Source organism: Melanotaenia boesemani, chromosome 1, assembly GCF_017639745.1.
Source record: "Melanotaenia boesemani isolate fMelBoe1 chromosome 1, fMelBoe1.pri, whole genome shotgun sequence".
In the NCBI taxonomy this organism is placed as follows: domain Eukaryota; kingdom Metazoa; phylum Chordata; class Actinopteri; order Atheriniformes; family Melanotaeniidae; genus Melanotaenia; species Melanotaenia boesemani.
In genome coordinates this window covers 25,374,233-25,394,708 of record NC_055682.1, presented here as the reverse complement: position 1 = coordinate 25,394,708, position 20,476 = coordinate 25,374,233, and the positions used below count along the sequence as shown (strand labels likewise).

The following is a 20,476-nucleotide window of genomic DNA, read 5'->3' as shown; positions in this document are numbered from 1 at the left end:
CCCACCCACTCTCCGCTCCCTGATCACACCACACCTTCCGCCCCCACCCTTGCAGTTTCTGGCATTTTTCAAATTTGACAGTGGGTGGAGTTACACTTTAATTCAGAACATACCGAGACTTCCTCTGCCTCCACCTCTAGCCTGTCTGTCTCCTGCAGCACTGGAGCACCATAAGGGACTGTACTCTCACCATTTCTCTTTTTACTGTACACCTCAGACTTACAATACAACTCTGTGTCCTGTTATATACAGAAATACTCTGATGACTATGCAGTAGTGAGGTGTATCACTGATCGACAAGATGATAAGTACAGAGATGATTGTTGTTTTCAGGAGGAACAGGAGTAAACAAAGCACTGTTTACATTCTGGGAGATGAGGTGGAGATGTAATACAAGTACCTTGGGGTTCAGCTAGACCACAGACTAGACTAGAAATGCAACACAAAAGCCTCTACAAGAAGGGACAATGTATACTCTACGTCTAAAGGAAACTAAGATCATTAATTGTCTGCACCAAGATGTTCCATATCTTCGTGTATCTAAGTCTAAAATGCAATCAGCTTTGCAGCCATCTGTTAGGACAGCAGCATCAGAGCCAGAGACTTATGGCTGTGATATACTTACTGTGAACACAAGCGTACACAGCAACGTTCTGCTATATCTGTGCAAATACTTGAAGCGACAGAAGCATGACACGGCCAAAAGGCTCAATACTGGAGGTGACTATTACAGAAATAGTGAAAAGGACAATCAGTCATACTGTATTTCCAGGGCATCAACCCCCAAAACACATCCAATTTGTTGCCAACTGTTTAGGCACAAGTGTTTATCAGTAGGCAACAGGGAGGGAAAGTCCTACAGGTGCTGGTAGTTGCTGTAAAGATTCGAGAGGCGGTCTTCAGAACTATCCGCCATTGTGTTTACATCTGATCTGTCATGTTCATGCTCTTATTCGCAAGAGCGCCTTTAGCATTCAAGTCAAGATTGCAACTTGGGCCTGCTACAAGTTACCTCGCCTACATGTGAGTGGCCTACGTGCCAAATGAATGCTAGGAACCCGTGGCAGCCATGATACGTACGCGGATGCGTCGATAACAGCAAGTATATCCCAGCCATTAAAGAGACTCAACAAACTGATCAAGAAGGCTGGTTCTGTGCTGGGGATACCTCTTGAGCTGATTGTATTGAAAATAATGCTGCACTAGATTCTGAAGATAATGGGGTTCTTCACATCCTCTACACAAAACACAGTGAACAAACAACAAAGCATGTTCAGCGAGAGACTTCTTCAACTCCAGTGTAAGACAAAAAGATCATTCAGGAAGATCATTCCTATCAGCACAAATCATCTTCCGGAACAAGTCAACATCTCCTAATTAATTATTATTGTTGTTATTTAAAACAAACGGACGGACAGACAACATTAAAATTTCCCTCTGAAATAAAGTATTTTTAATTTAATTTCATAATGTTTTGCAACCACTTCTATGTAACAGAAATTCAGTGGTAATATTTTATCAATCATGTGTCCTACTAAATTTATTAGCAAGTATTTAAAATTAAATCACAGCTTCCTCTTCTCCAGTGGGAGGCCACTTCTACCTTTGCTCCACAAACATCCAACACTAGAAATTAGCAGAATGAAGCGTTTTCTCCTGAATCAATAAGACTTCCAGTCTTAAACAATAAAGTGATACCCAGCAACAGCCTGCTGTTGGATCACAGACACAAAATAATGTGATACCAACAGATTCCTTTTTTTTATGGCCCTTTTCTTTTAGTTATTACTTGCAGACCCTAAGGAAAATCAAAACATCATTACTTCACAAGGAAAATAAATGAGCTTTGGAAAGACAACTAAAAGGAAGATAATTACCCCACCATGGAGATGTTTTTTTTCAGACCAGCTGTGAGGAAAAGATAGTATTGTTTAAATTTTGTTACCCCGTTTATGGGTCTTGAAAGACAACTGTAGCTGCAATTACCATGTAGATTGTTTTGAGAACTTTGGCAGTTGCCTAGATGTCTGTCTGGTGACATATTTTCTCAGCAAGAGAGCATAATAAATGTGCAGGATCATGCATTCACATAACTTTATAGGCATATTATTGAGGTCAATATGAAGGCCAAGCTTGAAGATAGGTATGGTCTAAGCCATGGGTACTCAGATATCATGCAGTACCTGAATTTAGAGTAACTACTACAGAGTAATGCTGAGCGATTGTGGGTCAGATATCAGTTCTGGTAGGATCACAACACAGAACTACTCAGTACACAGGCGGGAGGAGATAATGCAATAAAGAAAAAAAAAAAAAAGGCTGAAACCTGATGGGGAGATGGAGCATGGGAAATTTAAAACGTATTGTAAAACTGCAGACACAGAAATGGACTTGGCAGAAGTCTGCCCTCTCTCAGTTTAGTTTAGACACAAATTTTGCTTGCAAAGACAGATATATCTCTCTGTCATGCATGCTACTTGTCACACCATATGTGAAGCACTGCTGACAAAAACTTTATTCCATAACAGTTGTTTTGTTTCCATACATTTCCATATATTAGCATAAATGTAAGTTGATAGTGACTTTTTTGGATACTTACAATATTTAAGAACATTTGTTAAACCAAAACTAATATGCAAAAGTCTTAAGCCACCACCCATTCTTTTGTTATTTTCTTTTTAAAGAGCCGGGGGAGATATAGCATAAACCTCCCAAATTCACTTTTCCCTTACTTGGTGTTACGGCCCCTGCTGTTTGCAGACAGCTGAGGCCGTTTGTGTGTTGATTGGGGGCGGCAGAGCGCTGCCCTGAGTGGCCAGGGCTAGCGCCTTTGTCCCCGCCCCTGTGTGACTGGCACCCCTCTGGACCAGTCAGGCTGCAGCCCGAAGGACAGCTCAGGCTGAAGAGGCTGCAGCCGGGGCAGGTCTGGGGGGGGAGATGCCAGAAAGGCTTCGGCCGCTCTCCCCCTCATGTTGTGCACCGGGTGTGTGTGTGTCGCGACCACCTCCTTTCCACAATAGGTGTTTAAGTGTTGAGTTAAGTTTACTTTGTGTTTGTGTTAGAGCTGGGCTAGGTTAGCGTTTTATTGTGTTGTGACGACGGTCACTTTAGTTATGGGCCTGTTGCTTTTGTTTGGGTTTTTAGTTTCACCACCGAGTGGCGGTTGTGTTTCGTTTGCACTCGGTGTGTGTTTGGTATAGGTTTTAGTTTGTTTCTTTCTGCAGGTCCGCTAACCCCAGCTCATCTTATTTTGTGTTACAGGATGTCCATCACTTCGCACGGGAATTGTAAATAAATGTGCTTTTATTTTGAAATAACTGTCCTCACCGTGTCTTTGTTACACCCTTCCCTACCCCTTAAGTTGGGTCGTAACAAGTGGGGGCTCGTCCGGGATCTTTCTTCTAATACCATCTTGGAGGATCTCCTGGGGTTTTTGCACGGTGTGGAGAATTTAGCCATTTATTTTTTTTTCTTGTGTGCGTGAGTGGGCGCTGTTATTTTGAAGGGGAGCTTCCGGTTGGCAGCTTCCGGTGGAGCGTGGTGCCTTCAGGTGAGTTCACTACATGCTGGTGACGGGCATTTGGAGCGGTTGTGGAGATGGCTCCTGCGGGAGCGTGTCTGTGTAAAGGTGAACGTGTTCTGAACTCGGAGTTGCAGCTGTATAGGGCGCTCTGGCCTAGGGGCGACCCTGTGTGAGGTGGCGGACCTTCTCATGGGTTGAGAGGCCGTTGCAGGCTGAGTGCCTGCCCTCTCCTGAAATGTCGCCACTAGTTCTGCCACCTGGTGAAGGTGTAGATGGTGCGGGCGTGCGAGGCTGCGTGTGTTCAGACACTCTCCTTTTGTTTCTGCCTTTTTAGCTGCTCATGTGTGGGCCTGTCATTTGTAGCGTGGTGGGGTGAACTCGCCGTCGGCCTCCTTTCGGGTGTGGTGGCCGAAGGGTGCGCTCGTGTGTGGTAGTGTTGTGTTTTTGTGTGCCAGCTGTGCCGGGTGGTAGCCATTGGGCAGTTGGACTGCTCGAGCGTGAGTTGCGGGATGGGTCCCGCCGGGTTGATGTCCCTAGTCGGGGACGGTAGGGCAGTCCCCGAGGGTTGGCGTACCACCCTGTTCTCAGTGGAGAACTTTTTGAGGCACAGGCTGGGTTAGGAGCAGCACTGCCAATTGTGTTCGTGTGTTTATTTTGTTTTGTTGTGTTTTTGTATTGTGCCAAAATCCTTGTGAGGATTTTGACACTTTAGGAGGGGTGTGTTACGGCCCCTGCTGTTTGCAGACAGCTGAGGCCGTTTGTGTGTTGATTGGGGGCGGCAGAGCGCTGCCCTGAGTGGCCAGGGCTAGCGCCTTTGTCCCCGCCCCTGTGTGACTGGCACCCCTCTGGACCAGTCAGGCTGCAGCCCGAAGGACAGCTCAGGCTGAAGAGGCTGCAGCCGGGGCAGGTCTTGGGGGGGAGATGCCAGAAAGGCTTCGGCCGCTCTCCCCCTCATGTTGTGCACCGGGTGTGTGTGTGTCGCGACCACCTCCTTTCCACAATAGGTGTTTAAGTGTTGAGTTAAGTTTACTTTGTGTTTGTGTTAGAGCTGGGCTAGGTTAGCGTTTTATTGTGTTGTGACGACGGTCACTTTAGTTATGGGCCTGTTGCTTTTGTTTGGGTTTTTAGTTTCACCACCGAGTGGCGGTTGTGTTTCGTTTGCACTCGGTGTGTGTTTGGTATAGGTTTTAGTTTGTTTCTTTCTGCAGGTCCGCTAACCCCAGCTCATCTTATTTTGTGTTACAGGATGTCCATCACTTCGCACGGGAATTGTAAATAAATGTGCTTTTATTTTGAAATAACTGTCCTCACCGTGTCTTTGTTACACCCTTCCCTACCCCTTAAGTTGGGTCGTAACACTTGGTCTCCATGGAAGGGTGGCTGCAAAGAAGCCATTCTTCAGAAAGGGAATGAGGTAGTTTGAGTTTTGCTAAATTGCATTAGAACTGGACTGGAAAAAAACAACAACAACAACAACAACAAAAAAAATCATCAGTGGCAACAGATCTTAGGCTGGAGCCAGTCACATCTGCCATCTGGTAAATGGCAGGGTACACCCAGGACTGTATGGTCGCCAGTCCATCACAGGGCCAAGAATAACATCTAGAACTACAAAAAAACAACAAGTTTATTTAATAAACCTGAAAATCTGTATATATTCAGTTTGTCCTGTATTTATTCAGAAGATGGCTCAGGTGTGTGGCTCTGACACTAGATCGAATTTATTCATTTTTATTTTATCACAGCTATCTTTACAGGTCACTTACAGCCAGATTAAACCCCCTGTAGCCCCTGAAACATCACAAAAACAAACAAAACAAAAAACATGCTATAAAATAAGAGAACAAACCTGGATCAGTCTAATACTTTATGCCTTTATCAAATCTTGATAAAAAGCCAACATTACCCAAAAGAAATCTACTTAACAGGAAATAGTCCAGCAATCAGCTTTGGCTGGGTAATTTAAAGAGACATTGTGCAACATTTTCTGGCCAAAATCGATGTCTGCAAGTATATGCGTGTTATCTTTGTGTTATGACCTCTGCTAATGATTTGTTTATACATATAATGGGCAAGCCGGTAGGAAAGCGCCATGACGGTCTGGCAACATCGGGAAACCCTTCCCCAGGTAGAAGGAGCTCAACATGAGAAAGATTTTAAAGGGAAGCTGAAGTTGCCAGCTTTCTTCTTGATAAATAAGTTAATGGTACTGCCTAAATTAGCCTATAGCTAACTTTTTTCATTCGGTTTTGTTAGTGTTGCTCGTTACCATGGGTAACATAACAGTACTTTTTGCTAAAATATACTAGTCTCATTGGTACTGAAGTGTATGTTTACGTGGTTTCAGTCACTTTCATGGTCATGGTAAACACCGTCTTTCAGTAGCGGTAAAACCAGACTAAAAGCTGGTTGGGCGGTTTTACAAGCTAGTTTTTACTGTCACGAAAAGCTGGTGCTGTGTCGAGGACAGTTTCCCCGTCAGGATCCATCTCCCTGCGAGAACCATTCCTCCTTCTAAACACAGAGAAACAACATCTGACTGTTTGATGGGATGCGCTTTGCAATATTTATGAAATCACAAACCTGTTCCCCTGAGTGAACACTCCATGAACTATCGGATGACGTGCTTTCATTGGTGTTGTCGAGGCTTTTTGAGACACAGTGGCTGCCATTGTTGCACTACGTGTTTGAGAAAGTAAAATGCTAGAATGCACTACGTTAGAATGAGATACACAATTCCAAAGTTAGATGGAAGTATTTCTTACACAATGTCCTTTAAAGTCACTTTGACTAAACAGTAATTCTACCAAATTCATTATAAGTTTTAACTGAGAGTTCTGAGTCCCACTGCATAAAAAGGTTAGATAATTTAAATCATCAAAATAAATATAATTTTATTTCAAACAGAGCATTTTTTTCCTATATTTTTAATGGATTTTTTTTGTTTTAAAGACTTTAAGAGAGATACCAGAACATTAAACAAATGACATTTATAGGAAACAGCTGTCAGTATAGTAACATCTGTGTTAGGCAAGTAAAAACATGCAGTCCTTAAAGTGATAGAAGTGACACTGTTGTAAGACTGAATGCTTTTTAATATTTCACTAAGAAAATACTGGATCAATTCATGGAAAAGAAATTGATTACATAAAGCGACAAACATCTCTATTCGTCATGATTTTCTTTTTCTAACAGCTGCCTCAGTGCGTAAACAGTGACAAAAACCCTGAGTGTCACAGTATTAACTCAGCTTGCTTATCACTTATTGAGTGAAATGTTTTATTGGGAGCGAGAATGTGAGACAGAGAGTGGATGAGACAAGAGATAAAGGGTTATGATGAATAAATGAATAAATATGAGACAGCTCTTTGCCAAGCATCATGATCAGTATTCTGATGTGATGCCACTTTGTCAAGATGCTACTCCGTGTTCCCATTGGTGTGATGTCACAGAGCTGTTTTTTCCAGGACTGGGTCTGGGTCCAGAGAAAGGTGACAGGAAGGTAAGAAATTATGATGCATTTGTCAGGAACAACAAGACTGTAAACAATATAAGTTTAGTTACAAGTTTAGTTCTGGATGTAAATCCCATTTTTGGAAAGATTGATGTCAAGTTAAGTTCATCATGTATTCATGTAAAGTTAGAAATATGCTTTACTTGCAGCAACATTAGTAGTGAACACTTGATTATGCAAGAATTTGTATAATAATGATTCAAGGTTTTTCAGATCTCAGTCAAATATTTCTGTTGGATAATACAATGTTTGGCTCTGACTGTCACAGATTAACTTCTGTTTCAATCTCTGCTTCTTCTATTCACATTCATTGATGGATGACAAATATTATTTTAGAGGTAACTTACTTGGAAAACTTGCTCAGCTAGTGTGTCTCCTAGTGTGAAGTAATTTGCAGGAGTATCTGATTTTCAAGCAAACTGTCCAACTGACTGATGCCCTGCTGTTTACTGGCTGACTGAGTAACTATCTGCGTGGGCAACTGGCTCTGCTCAAAGCGTGGGCCATCTAGTGTTCCTTGCATTTGTAATTACAAGGCACCCATGAAGTACAACTATGAGTGTGTGACTATAAAGAAAATTATAATTAAAGATTAGGTTAAAAACTAGACTAAGCTCTGTTTCTCTGTCAAACTGGAGTCACTACATGTATATTTCTATTTAACAGCAATACCAAGAAGGTATTAAATGATCAGGAGGAAATACTGTTCCTACTATCTAATATTCCTGATGCCTACAAGCATATATTAATTATTGATAAGCTCATTATTTAGTAGGTCAATTAGCTTTACTTTTGGCCACCAGCACAATGACTGAGTTTAAAGCATCAGTGAGGTAGATGAGAGGGGATGGGCACAGACGCTACAGGGCTTAATCTCAAAAGAAAGAATCAATGCCCAGTGACTATGTGCTCTTCTAATTGTTTTCTTCCTATTATTAGCAGCTGTTTTTTATTTTGTAGGTTTAACTGCTGCCGTATATTTAAGTATCCAACTTTCCTGAGAGAAATCAAGATGGCCGTGGTGCAGTCACACATTTTGGCAGGTCCTGTGCGTATGCTACAAAAGCTCTCTACAAACACTAAAAGACGACGGCTTTTGTCATCAACTTGTCTGTTACTTGCGTTTGTATCTTTATATTTACTCTTTTGCGTAACTTGTCCACAAAAAAAGGTTACAAAGAATGACCGGATCGTCTACCCAGCCATGAGGAGTCAGCACATTCTCTTTTCAAGAGTACTGAACAATGGACATGCTAAGTTAACCCCAGGTTAGGGATGCTCCGATCAGGTTTTTTGTTGCCGATTCCGATACCGATCACCCATGAGTGCCGATCACTGCCGATCACCGATCACTGCCGATCACCGATAATCACATGGATTGGCTGTAATTTTCTTAAAAGCACTGCCGACTATTTGATGTGGAAAAGGAACCATAAAATCCCCCTAATTTAGACAATAACATGTACATAGTACAATGCGCTATCTTTCAGTAATCAGTAGTACTATATTTTAACAGACTGAAAACACATAAGGCTCTCATAAGGCTAAATAAGAAAGTAAAACAAAATCTTAATATTGCTAAAAAAAAAAAGCCAAGTAAAAGAGGCGTCCTCCACCACTGAGAACGGTTGGTCGTCAAGGCCGATTAACTGAATTATTTTTGTGGTTATTTGCTTGACTGTCACGCTCATACGGACGAGTGTTGGTAACTGTTGGCTGCGTTAGCTGCGCTCTGGCTGCACCAGCGTCTTCCTTTCATTCTGTGCAGTGAGCCTCGAAAATTCAGCGTACTCCGTCAAGTGTTTGTTCTTTAAATGCCGTATTAGATTCGTTTTATTGAAGGATTTTGACGTACTTCCCCCGCGAGGTACTTTTGCGTTGCACGTGTTGCAGGATGCAAACTTTACATCACTCTCACACACAGTGTAAAACTTCCACACGGCAGACATGTTTGCTTTGGATTTGCAACCGCGCGCATGCAAATTGTGGAGGAAAGCGGGAGCTATGACACTGCCCGCAGCGCTTCTGCAGGTTGCAGAGTATGAAATATAGGTGGTCAGATTTTGTGATCGGCAACAAAAGGCATTGATCGGCGAACACCGATCACATACTTTTTTACGGATATCGGCCGATAATGATCGGTGTCCGATCGATCGGAACACCACTACCCCAGGTAAACATGAACAGTCAAAATCTATTAAACCTAACCTGGGAGTTTTGTATCTTCTGATGATATTGCTCTTGGCTGGTGATATTGAAATAAATCCTGGTCCACTACTACTGGAAACTGGGCTACATTCGTTGCTAACTGTGTTACATCCACCAGGTCCTGGGCCTCATTTACCGCTAGCTGGGCCACCCCCACTATCAACTGGGCTAAATCCATCGCTAGCTGGATTATATCCATCTGGTCCCAGGTTACCTCCATCGCTAGCAGGGCTTCCTACCCCGCTGGCTGGGCTGCTTCCACCTTGTCTCGGGCCTCATCCACTGCGAGCTGGGCTACCTCCGCCACAGGCTGGGCTACTTCCGTCGCTAGCTGGGATGTCTCCACCACTGGCTGGGCTGCCTCCGCTGTTGGCTGGGCTACCTCCGCCGCCAGCTGGGCTGCCTCCGCTGCTGGCTGGGCTACCTCCGCTGCCAGCTGGGCTGCATTCATCTGGTCCCGGGCTGTATCCATCACTAGCTGGGCTGCATCCTCCCGGTCCTGGACCTCATCCACCGCTAGCTGGGCTACATCCACTGCTTGCTGGGCTACATCCACCGCTAGCTGGGCTGCACCCATCTGGTCCTGGGCCTGATCCACCGCTGGTTGGGCTACATCTTCAGTGTGGAGGTGTGTCAACCAATACAGTTGCAACATCACCTGTGCAGCTTCATACTAAGCTGCATTTCCCAAACAGCAAAATGAAGGTAGGCACAACATCAGATGTGTGTGTTGCTTCAAATTGCCTTCATGCCAGTACATGCCAGGCCAATTCATTCTCCCGCTCAACAAATTTTGTTTTAAATCATAGTCAAACATTCCTAGAACATCTGCAGACGTGTTCACATGTCCCTATGAGAAATCCAGTTATGAAAAAGCATCGATCTACAAAGATCTTCCAAACACTTAATCATGCAAGGACTATCTGGGACCCACATCTTAAACCTAAAGAGTTACTCGGAGGACAATATTTAAAGCATGATTCCAAAACGAGAACAACTTGAGCACTTATTAATGGAGTCTAATGTTGATTTCCTGGGGCTGACAGAAACCTGGCTAACATGTTCGTCACCCGAAGCTGCCATACATATGCCAGGATATAATGTGTTTAGGAAAGACAGGGGTCAAGGTAGAGGAGGGGGCGTTTTAGTTTATGTAAGATATACTTTAAGATGTTCGCAAATTGAATGGCCTGATAATGTAAAACTTGAATGTGTTGGAGTAAGTATTGTGCTTTCAAAGAAAATGAACTTTACTGTTCTCTGTATTTATCGGAAACCATCAACCAAAATAGATTTTTATGATCACCTCAAAATGCTTCTTAACTTTTGTTGTCATACAAAAGAGTTAATCTTAATTGGTGATTTTAATATAAATTGGGATAATAAGAAAGAAAGGTAAATTTGAAACAGATCACTGACATTTACACTATGGTTCAATTAATAGAAAAGCCAACCCGTATAACTAACCAGTCAAAAACAAGAATTGATCTCTTATTCTCAAACAAAAGTGACAAAATTTTTAAAACCTTTAATGTTTTAACTGGTCTTTCCGACCACAATGGCATCTTCTTTGCTAGAAAACTAACTAAATTGCGTTTCCAAATGCCTTGTACAGTTGCTCAGAACTCCTCATCCTTTCATGATGTAGTCCCAAGAAGTCAACATCAAAATCTAGCTAAGGCCTTAAAGGAGCTGGATTGGACAGGACTGGCCTCTTGTGATGACATCATAACAAATAGTGTCATCTTCTTCTCCAAAATTAAAGATGTTATAACTTTATTTACAAGGAGGAGAAAGAAAAGCAAAACCAGTAAAGGTGATCTACCATGGCTCAGTGAGGAATGCAGGAAATTAAGAAAAGGGACCAGTTACTTAAAAAATCACTTAAAACTAGACTTACTTCGGATAGACAATTTTTTACATCTGCCAGAAACAAAGCCAAGGTAAATTTTTATATGTTAATGATTGCATCTGCTAAAGGAAATTCCAAAAAGATTTGGCACAACATTAGTAAATTAACTGACAAAAAAACTGAACATGGTAAAGAATTAGTACTACAAATAAATAATGAACTTGTTAAAGATCCTCTGACCGTAGCAACCGAATTTAATACTTTCTTTAGCAATTCAGTCCAAGAAATCTCACAGCTTTTTACTTCATGTGAAAATGAACCCTACTCAGTTGATGAATCTTTGCCTATCTTTACGATAGCTGAAACTAGTGACTCAGATGTACTGTAGCTTCTATTGTAAGTGAATTAAAAACTTCAAAAGCTAAGGATACATATGGTCTGGACACAAATTTTATAAAGCTACACAAAGACTCCTTGATACATCCAATAACTCATTTGATAAATCTGTCAATTAGACACTCAATTGTTCCGGCAGCATGGAAAGTGGCTATAATTACTCCAATTTTTAAATCTGGTAATAAAGCAGACGTTAAGAATTATAGACCAATTAGCATACTGCCTACAAAATCTAAAATAATGGAAAAATGGGTCACTAAACAATTAATAAGTCATTTAAATATGGGTTTCACCCCCTTGCATGCTATGCACTTTGGTTTTCGTGCAAACTATTCAACTGAAATGGCAATAAATGTTTTTCTTGAAAAAATTAAATTTTCTTTAGATTCTTATCCTATTGTTGGTGCAGTTTTTCTTGATTTGAAAAGGGCTTTTGATACAGTTGACCACAAAACATTATCATCTAGATTAATAAAATTCAATTTCTCTAAACAGGCTATCCTCTGGATAAAATCTTACTTGTCAAATCGAACCCATTGTGTGTCTGTCAGCGGTATCAAATCCCCATATCTTGATTGTCAGGTTGGAGTACCACAAGGCTCCATACTCGGACCTATTTTATTCTTATTATATGTTAATGATTTGCCAAATGTTTGTAGCAATCTTAATATTGTGTTATATGCTGATGATGCTGTTATTTTTACTAAAGCAAAATCTGTTTTAGATGCCTCAGGGAAGTTAACATCAGCAATCACCTGTGTAGATAAGTGGCTGACCAAATCAAGTCTCCTACTGAATTCCAAAAAACTGTCTGCATGCTATTTTCCAAATGTCTACCATCAAAGGGTTCTTTAAATGTGTTGCTGAAAGGAGAGGAGCTCCAGTTTGTATGTGAATTTAACTATCTTGGAGTTATCTTGGATACTACTTTATCTTTTAAAAAACATGTAAAACATCAAAAATTGTTAAATATTCACAATTTTAGGCAAATTCGATCATCTTTGCCAGCCAATACAGCTAAAATGTTTCTGCACAGCATGATTTTTTCTCACATTGAATACTGCATTACTAACTGGTCATTGACAAGTACGACAACTTTAAAAGCAATTGAATCACTTTTTAAAAAAGCTTTAAAAGTACTTGATAGAAAATCGTTATCTGTCCATCACTGTCTCATACTACAGAAATATAGTATTTTAAGTTTTGCAAATTTTAGAAATTTTAAACTAGCCTGCTCAGTTTATAAGGTCTTAAATTGACTCGCTCCACCACCCTTGGGTGAGTTCATTATGGTCAAAACCAGTACTAGTGGTAGGGTAACAAGAGCCTCTACCAGAGGTGATTGTGTAATACCCTATAGACGCACTACTTTCAGTCAGCAGGTGTTATCAGTCAAGGGTTCAGAAATCTGGAATAATATTCCAGCTGCAATAAGAGTCTCTACCACTTTCAGTACTTTTAAAATTAATTTGAAACAATGGCTCAAGGGGAACCAGATTTGTGATCATTGATGTTGTGCTCTTATGCAAATGTTACTGTTGTATGTCATGATTGTGTTTTATTGTGTTGTTTTTCCCCATGTCTTATGAATTGTCATTGATAATTTGATCTTAGTATGTATATTGTGCGAAGTTGTAATGTCATATGATGTTTTTATCTCTTTGACATGCCAGGGACTACAGATGTAAAGTAGCCTTCGGGCTAATTCTGGCATATTTACATTTATATGTTCATGAATATGCATTGTCCCTTTGAAACAGCACAAATCAGCACACTACAATGATATGCAGGAACTATGGTGCCTTGTTTATTTGTGATATATCATAGACCACCCCCCCCCCCCCCCCCCCCCCACACACACACACCCCATCATTGACAAATATACCAGAGAGAGAGAGAGAAACGAGGAAGAAAAAAAAAAAAAAAAAAAAAAAAAAAAACAGTGGGTGGACAGAAGAAATTGGATGTTTGTTGGCCATATGTGCAACAAAGTCCTGAATTGTTGTTTTGGGAGTTTCATCCAAACCATTATCCATCATCCTGCTAAATGCCACTCTGTCTGGTATCTCACAGCAATTACAGCAAATAAAAAATAGAAAAGGGAAAACAATGCTACAACAAACAAAAAAGGTCACAATTCTACAGGCAACTGGTGCTTAAGCGGCACAGGCTGATTTTCCAAATGTAGAAACCTTTTTTTGGTAAAAAAAAAAAAATATGTTAAAAGGCAGAACATCTTCTAAGCATAACACATCACAGACATCAATAGTCTGCAATTACTTTCAAAATGGAGGGGGGGGGGGGGGATCAAGACATCTTGATGTTCATCTAGACAGGCAAATTTAGTACAAAAAATTGGAATTTGACCAAGTCAAACTTTGGTTGAGCATTGAGTCCAGTAATCAACTGATAAATGACAGGCTGAAAATTCATTTTAGGTCTCAATTTATTTTTCCACACCTTGCACTGATTATTGCAAATGTCCAAGCATGTTTGCATATTTCTGATCAACAAAATATTGTGTTTTAGCTAGAATATTGCATATTTACAATATTTAGAGGGGCTTTTGATGTATAAGCCAAGGATGTCAGTGGATGCTTGGGGTCCTGCAATTTGCAGGGTGGGGGCTATATGGTTTGTGCTTATTCCAACACATCACACAAGCACTTGATCAGATGCGGTTTTAGAGAATTTGAACAGTGTTAATACATTAGATACTTTTTCATGTGGATTTTTAAATTACTAACCAGTTAAGTAACCTTAGAAAACACCAGTGATCTGACCCAAGTGTGCTATTAACCGTATTTAAAGGGATGTGTCTATCTTAGAGAAACAAATAAGACATTTTATCAATTATTGCCCCTTTCCACTATCTCTAAGATGTGGGGAAGTCCTGATTTATCTGTTTGTTTTACACAGCATACCATCAATCAGACTGGAGATGGGCTTAATCGGTCATGTGGTGTGATAGTTTGTTCTTATAGATCTCCCTTTAGCTTGACAGGAGCTAATTTTTGCTAAATAATAGACCATTATCTTCCAGAGAACATCACCATGAGATGAAACTCATACTTAATTTGTAGCAATAGCCATCCAGCTTTTCTGCAAATCAAGAACATCATCATGTATGATTTTGATGAAGGTTACTCTGTGGTTTTGTGGTCATTCTGTGTATACACAGAATAACCACAAAAATTCATCAACAGGTGAAGTAAATAACTAGTAATGACGATATTTATTATAATGAAGAATTAATTATGGTTATAAAATTGAAACAATTGTTGCAAAGAACTTACTTGACAGTCAAGTGATTAAAACTAATATATAGAAAAAATTTATATGGAAAGTTGACATGAGTTGTTGTAATGAGCATACAGCATCAGTCAAATATTTGGACACACTTGCTCATTAAAATGAATGACTGGTGGTGTTTGTTCCAGTTTTACTCACAGACTGTAAAAATTTTTGATTCTAGAAATTTTGTTATGTGAATGCATGACAAAGATTCCTTGAATCTATAGTCACTCATTTATAACTATTTGCTTATTGGTTAGTTCTTCCTCAAACAGCTCTGACCTGTGGAGGCAAAGGCTTTAAATGTTCTGTGGAATCCAGATCCACTTGGATTTCCCACACATTATATTGTGTGATACTGTATTTATGCTGGGATTTGTTTTTATATATACACACCCACAAATACACTGTATATTATTGCATTTTAATGTTAAGCATATTTAAATTCCTCTTTATAAAATGTGGTATGCTTATAACATTGTTCTCCCTAAATGCTCGTAGTGCCCATAGGTCAGCAAGTTCTTCCAGAGTCTATTGCTAAAGAGCTCCAAACTTCATGTGGCCTTCAGATCAGCTCAAGAACAGTGCAACAAGAGCTTCATGGATTGGGTTCCCACAGCCGAGCAGCTGCATCCAAGCCATACATCACCAAAAGCAATGCAAAGCACTGGATGCAGTGGTGTAGAGAACTCCGCCTCTGGATTCTGGTTCAGTCTAGACGTGTTCTCTGGAGTGATGAATCATGCTTCACCATTTGCCGATCTGATGGAAGAGTCTGGGTATGGCGGTTGCCTGGAGAATGGTACTTGTCTGACTGCATTTTGCCACGTGTAAAGTTTGATGGAGGAGGAATTATGGTTTGGGGTTGTTCTTCAGGAGCTTGGCTGAGCCCCTTAGTTCCAGTGAAAGGAACTCTGAATGCTTCAGCATACCAAGAGATTTTGGACAATTCCATGCTCCCAACTTTATGGGAACAGTTTGGGAATTACCTTGTCCTGTTCCTGTTGCCCAGTGCACAAAGAAAGGTCCATTAAGACATGGATGAGTTTAGTGTGGATGAACTCGGCCTGCACAGACTCCTGACCTCAACCCGATAGAACACCTTTGGGATGAATCAGAGCTGAGGCTGAGAGCCAGGGCTTCTCATCCAACATCAGTATCTGACCTCACAAAGCGCTTTCTGGAGGAATGGTCAAAAATTCCTATAAACACACTCCTAAACCTTGTGGAAATCCTTCCTAGAAGAGTTTAAGCTGTTATAGCAGCAAAGGGTGGCCAACGTCTTCTTGAACTCATTTGATTAAGAATGGGACGTCTATTAAGTTCATACGAGAGTCAAGCAGGTGGGCCAATACTTGTGGCAATGTAGTGTATGTTAAAAAACCACACCATTTAAAAAAAAAAAAAAAAAATTAAATGTCTGACCAAATGTCTAAATTGCTTTCTTGAATGAAATTCTGCCACAAGGCTAGTGCTGTGGCTGCAGAGCAAATTGTGATAAAGAAATAGTTAATCTTTGAATTATGAGATGATTAACTGACAAGCTGTACGAGACAACTAAAATTTTCTTTAATGAAGAAAATGAAAAGTTGTAATATGTTTCAATAAGACCCAGCAGTGGTCAATAGTTAGACTACATTTCTGGTAGAATAAAGGTCAGATCTCCATCAGAATATTGACGCATAGTGAATAGAAAGGTCAGCTTGAAATTAACTTGGATGATGTGACACGGCCGCACCTTATAAAAGGATCAATGCAGACAAAAAAAAAAAAAAACTGAACAAAGATATTTTAAACAGAATTGTCATATCATAATTACAATTAAAACCTAGATTAATCAGTTAAGTTTTCTGTCTACAAAATGTTACCACTTGTGCAAATCTGCTGGCTTGCTGTTCATGTCAAGAGGTATTCTCTTCCTCCTTTAGGCAAAAGAATGAACTCTGAATAGCAACCAGTACACTGAAAATGACAAAGGATTTGGCCAAAGATTTGGATCCTGCAGTAAGGTAGGCTTGCCTGGTACTTTCAATGGATTACTAGAAAGATCTATACAGAAAATCCCCTTCTGGGATAAATGAAGTTTTTTTTTAATCTTGAATATAAATGATCACATTTGCATTGTTGTTTTTGCAAGTCTCACACAATGTTTACATTTTCAACATGCATAAAGCTGTTGTCTTTGCATGTTAAACTTAGTGAATCCCAAATCAATTGAGTTGGTTTCAAAGAAAAAAAAAAACACTTTTTTTGCTCTCTCAGAATATCAAAGCGCTGTAAGCACATCATTCTTTCACAACGTAACAGTGTTAAAAACAAAACAAAACCTTATTTTGTGTCAAGTTTTTCTATCAAAATATGACAAAGTACAAAGCTACCTACTCTGCAGACATTTTAAAAGATTAGGTGACAGGTTGCAGAAACAGCACATCCCTCTAGTATAAAGTTAGTAGAAGCATAAATATTGGCCTTAGCCAACAGGGGTGAGACACCATGGGAGGGATAAAAGTGCACATCATCAGATAGTTTCTCTCCATGTTCAGTTGCTTACACAATGTAGGGAAAGTAATCATGTAGTAAAACTTAAAAACTCCAGGTGGTAACTCCTAATGTGTGTGAGGTGGCTTTTAATGTGGGAGAGTCAGCATAAGATTTAGACTATAAAAAGTGGTACTGTAGGTTGACTGTTAATACTGTCAAGTATTAAACTCTTTTCACGTCTTTAAGTCACGCTATGTAACTTTCTGACATTAAAACTCTGTTTCTGACATTATGCACATTTATGGACTCATTGCTTCCCAGCAGCATCCTAAAGTTGAGAAATTGCACTTCACAACTTGTTAACACTACAATGTCGAGACAGTAAAATGCAAAAGTTGTGTTTGCGCTCTGGCCGCTTGTTTACATGGTAACAGAGTTTTGGGTAGATAAAACTGCAAAGATTTGACAACGAAATTTTTCGCAACTCAATGTGAGCCCTGTCAGTGTAAACTAGAAGTGGTATCTTTTGGCAACGAAAACATTTCAAGTTACTTGGACCTGTGCTCAGACCCTTCTTAACTTAGGAAATGACAGTGGCGGACCTCTGTGTTATGTTTGTGCCATTACATCTTTTTAATTTATCGGCTCTGTTGAAACAAATTTCTGGTCAAGTATTTATGCAGTCAGCGAAGCACATACATGCGGCAGATAGCTAGCAGTTGACACGTAAAGCATCTGTTGTGTTGTGTTTTGTGGTCTTACGAGGATACTGTCCACACCTGGGTGTGTTGTTGCAAAGTTTCACTGCCCACAAGAGGCGTGGCATGCGCACTACATCGTTTGCATTTTCTCCTGCATGGAAATAGTTTCACTCTGCTGTTGTGTAAATTTTTTTTTTTTCAAAACCTCAAAAGGATAATATTTGTGTTTTGAGTGAGCTCCCGTGGGCTCACCACCTGCAGGAAGGGCCATAGGGGTCGGGTGCAGTGTGAGCTGGGCAGCTGCCAGAGGCAGGAACTGTGGCGGTATGATCCTCGGCTGCAGAAGCTAGCTCTAGGGATGTGGAATGTCACCTCTCTGGTGGGAAAGGAGCCTGAGCTGGTGTGCGATGTTGAGCGGTTCCGGCTAGATATAGTTGGATTCACCTCAACGCACGGCCTGGGCTCTGGAACCACTGTCCTTGAGAAGGGCTGTACCCTCTTCCATTCTGGAGTTGCTCCCGATGACAGGTGCCGAGCAGGTGTGGGCATGCTCATTGCCCCCCGACTTGGTGCCTGTACATTGGGGTTTACCCCGGTGGACGAAAGTGTAGCCTCCCTCTGCCTTCAGGACGGGTCCTGATGGTTGTTTGTGCTTATGCACCAAACAGCAGTTCAGAGTACCCACCCTTTTTGAACTCCTTGGAGGGGGTGTTGGAGAGCACTCCTTCCGGGGACTCCGTCGTTCTGCTGGGGGACCTAAATGTCTACGTATGCAATGACAGTGAGACCTGGAGGGGCGTGATTGGGAGGAATGGCCCCCTGATCTAAATACGAGTGGTGTTTTGTTGTTGGACTTCTGTGCTCATCATGGATTGTCCATAACAAACACCAGGACACTCTAGGACACAGTTCATTGATTGACTTTGTGGTCGTATCGTCGGACTTGCGGCCGCATGTCTTGGACACTCGGGTGAAGAGAGGGGTGGAGCTGTCAACTGATTGCCACCTGGTGGCGATTTGGCTCAGATGGCGGGGGAAGATGCCGGTCAGGCCTGGCAGACCCAAGCGTGTTGTGAGGGTCTGCTGGGAACGTCTGGCGGAGTCCCCTGTCAGAAAGAATTTTAACTCCTATCTCAGGCAGAGCTTCAACCATGTCCCAGGTGAGGCAGGGGAAATTGAGTCTGAGTGGGCTGTGTTCCGTGCCTCTCTTGTTGAGGCAGCCAGCCACAGCTGTGGCTGCAAGGTTATCAGTGCCTGTCGTGGCGGTAACCCCCAAACTCGTTGGTGGACACCAGCAGTAAGGGATGCTGCCAAGCTGAAGAAGGAGTCCCATCAGGCCTTTTTGGCCTGTGGGACTCCATAGGCAGCTGATGGGTATCGGCAGGATAAGAAGAATGCAGCTTTGGCGGTCGCTAGGGCAAAAACTCGGGCATGGGAGGAGTTTGGAGAGGCCATGGAGAATGACTTCTGGACGGCTTTGAGGAGAAAGCAGTGCTCCATCAACACTCTGTACAGTGGAGATGGGGGGCTGCTGACCTCGACTTATGAGGCAGTAGAGGGAATACTTCGAAGACATTCTCAATCTCACCAACACGTCTTCTGATGAGGAAGCAGAGTCTGGGGACCCTGGTGTTGGCTCTCCCATCTCTGGGGCTGAGGTCGCTGAGGTGGTAAAAAAGATTCTCGATGGCAGGGCCCCGCGAGTGAATGAGGTCTGCCTAGAGTTCCTTAAGGCTCTGGATGCTGTAGGGCTGTCTTAGCCGACACACCTCTGCAGCATCGCATGGACATCGGGGACAGTTCCCCTGGACTGGCAGACTTCAAAAAGGGGGACTGGAGGGTGTGCTCCAACTACAGGGGAATCACACTCCTCAGCCTTCCTGGCAAGGTCTATTTAGGGGTGCTGGAGGGTCAGTCGGATAGTCGAACCTTGGATTGAGGAGGAGCAGTGTGGCTTTCGTCCCGGTCGTGGAACAGTGGACCAGCTCTACACTCTTTTCAGTGTCTTGAAGGGGGCATGGAAGTTCTCTCAACCAGTCTACAAGTGCTTTGTGGACTTGGAGAAGGCGTTTGACCATGTCCCCCGGGGACTCCTGTGGCGGGTACTCCAGGAGTATGGAGTGCCGGAACCCCTTGTACGAGCTGTCCGGTCCCCATAAAACCGGTGTCAGAGCTTGGTCAGCATCGCCGGCAGTAAATCAGCATCATTTCCGGTGAGGGTTGGACTCCACCAAGGCTGCCCTTTGCAAACGATCCTGTTCATTCGCAGCCGAGTGTGAAGTGACCGGGATAAGAATCAGCACCTCCAAATTCAAGGCCATGGTCCTCAGCCGGAAAAGGGCGGAGTGCCGGAGATTGACAGGCGAATCGGTGCAGCTTCTGCAGTGATGTGGACTCTGCATCCATCTGTCATGGTGAAGAGGGAGCTGAGCAAGAAGGCAAAGCTCTCGATTTACTGGTCGATCTATGTTCCTACCCTCACCCATGGCAACGAGCTGTCAGTAGTG

General features: G+C 42.0%; 1 protein-coding gene and 1 long non-coding RNA gene across 2 annotated transcripts in view; one reads left to right on the top strand and one right to left on the bottom strand.

The window, feature by feature from the left end:
- tspan15 (tetraspanin 15) overlaps positions 1-20,476 on the bottom strand; it is a 64,649-nt gene that overhangs the window by 12,450 nt on the left and 31,723 nt on the right. The window lies entirely within an intron of this gene.
- Positions 5,641-20,071, top strand: LOC121640155. The gene is made up of 3 exons (XR_006010378.1): positions 5,641-5,651; positions 17,783-17,787; positions 19,972-20,071. It is a non-coding gene; the product is annotated as an uncharacterized LOC121640155 (long non-coding RNA).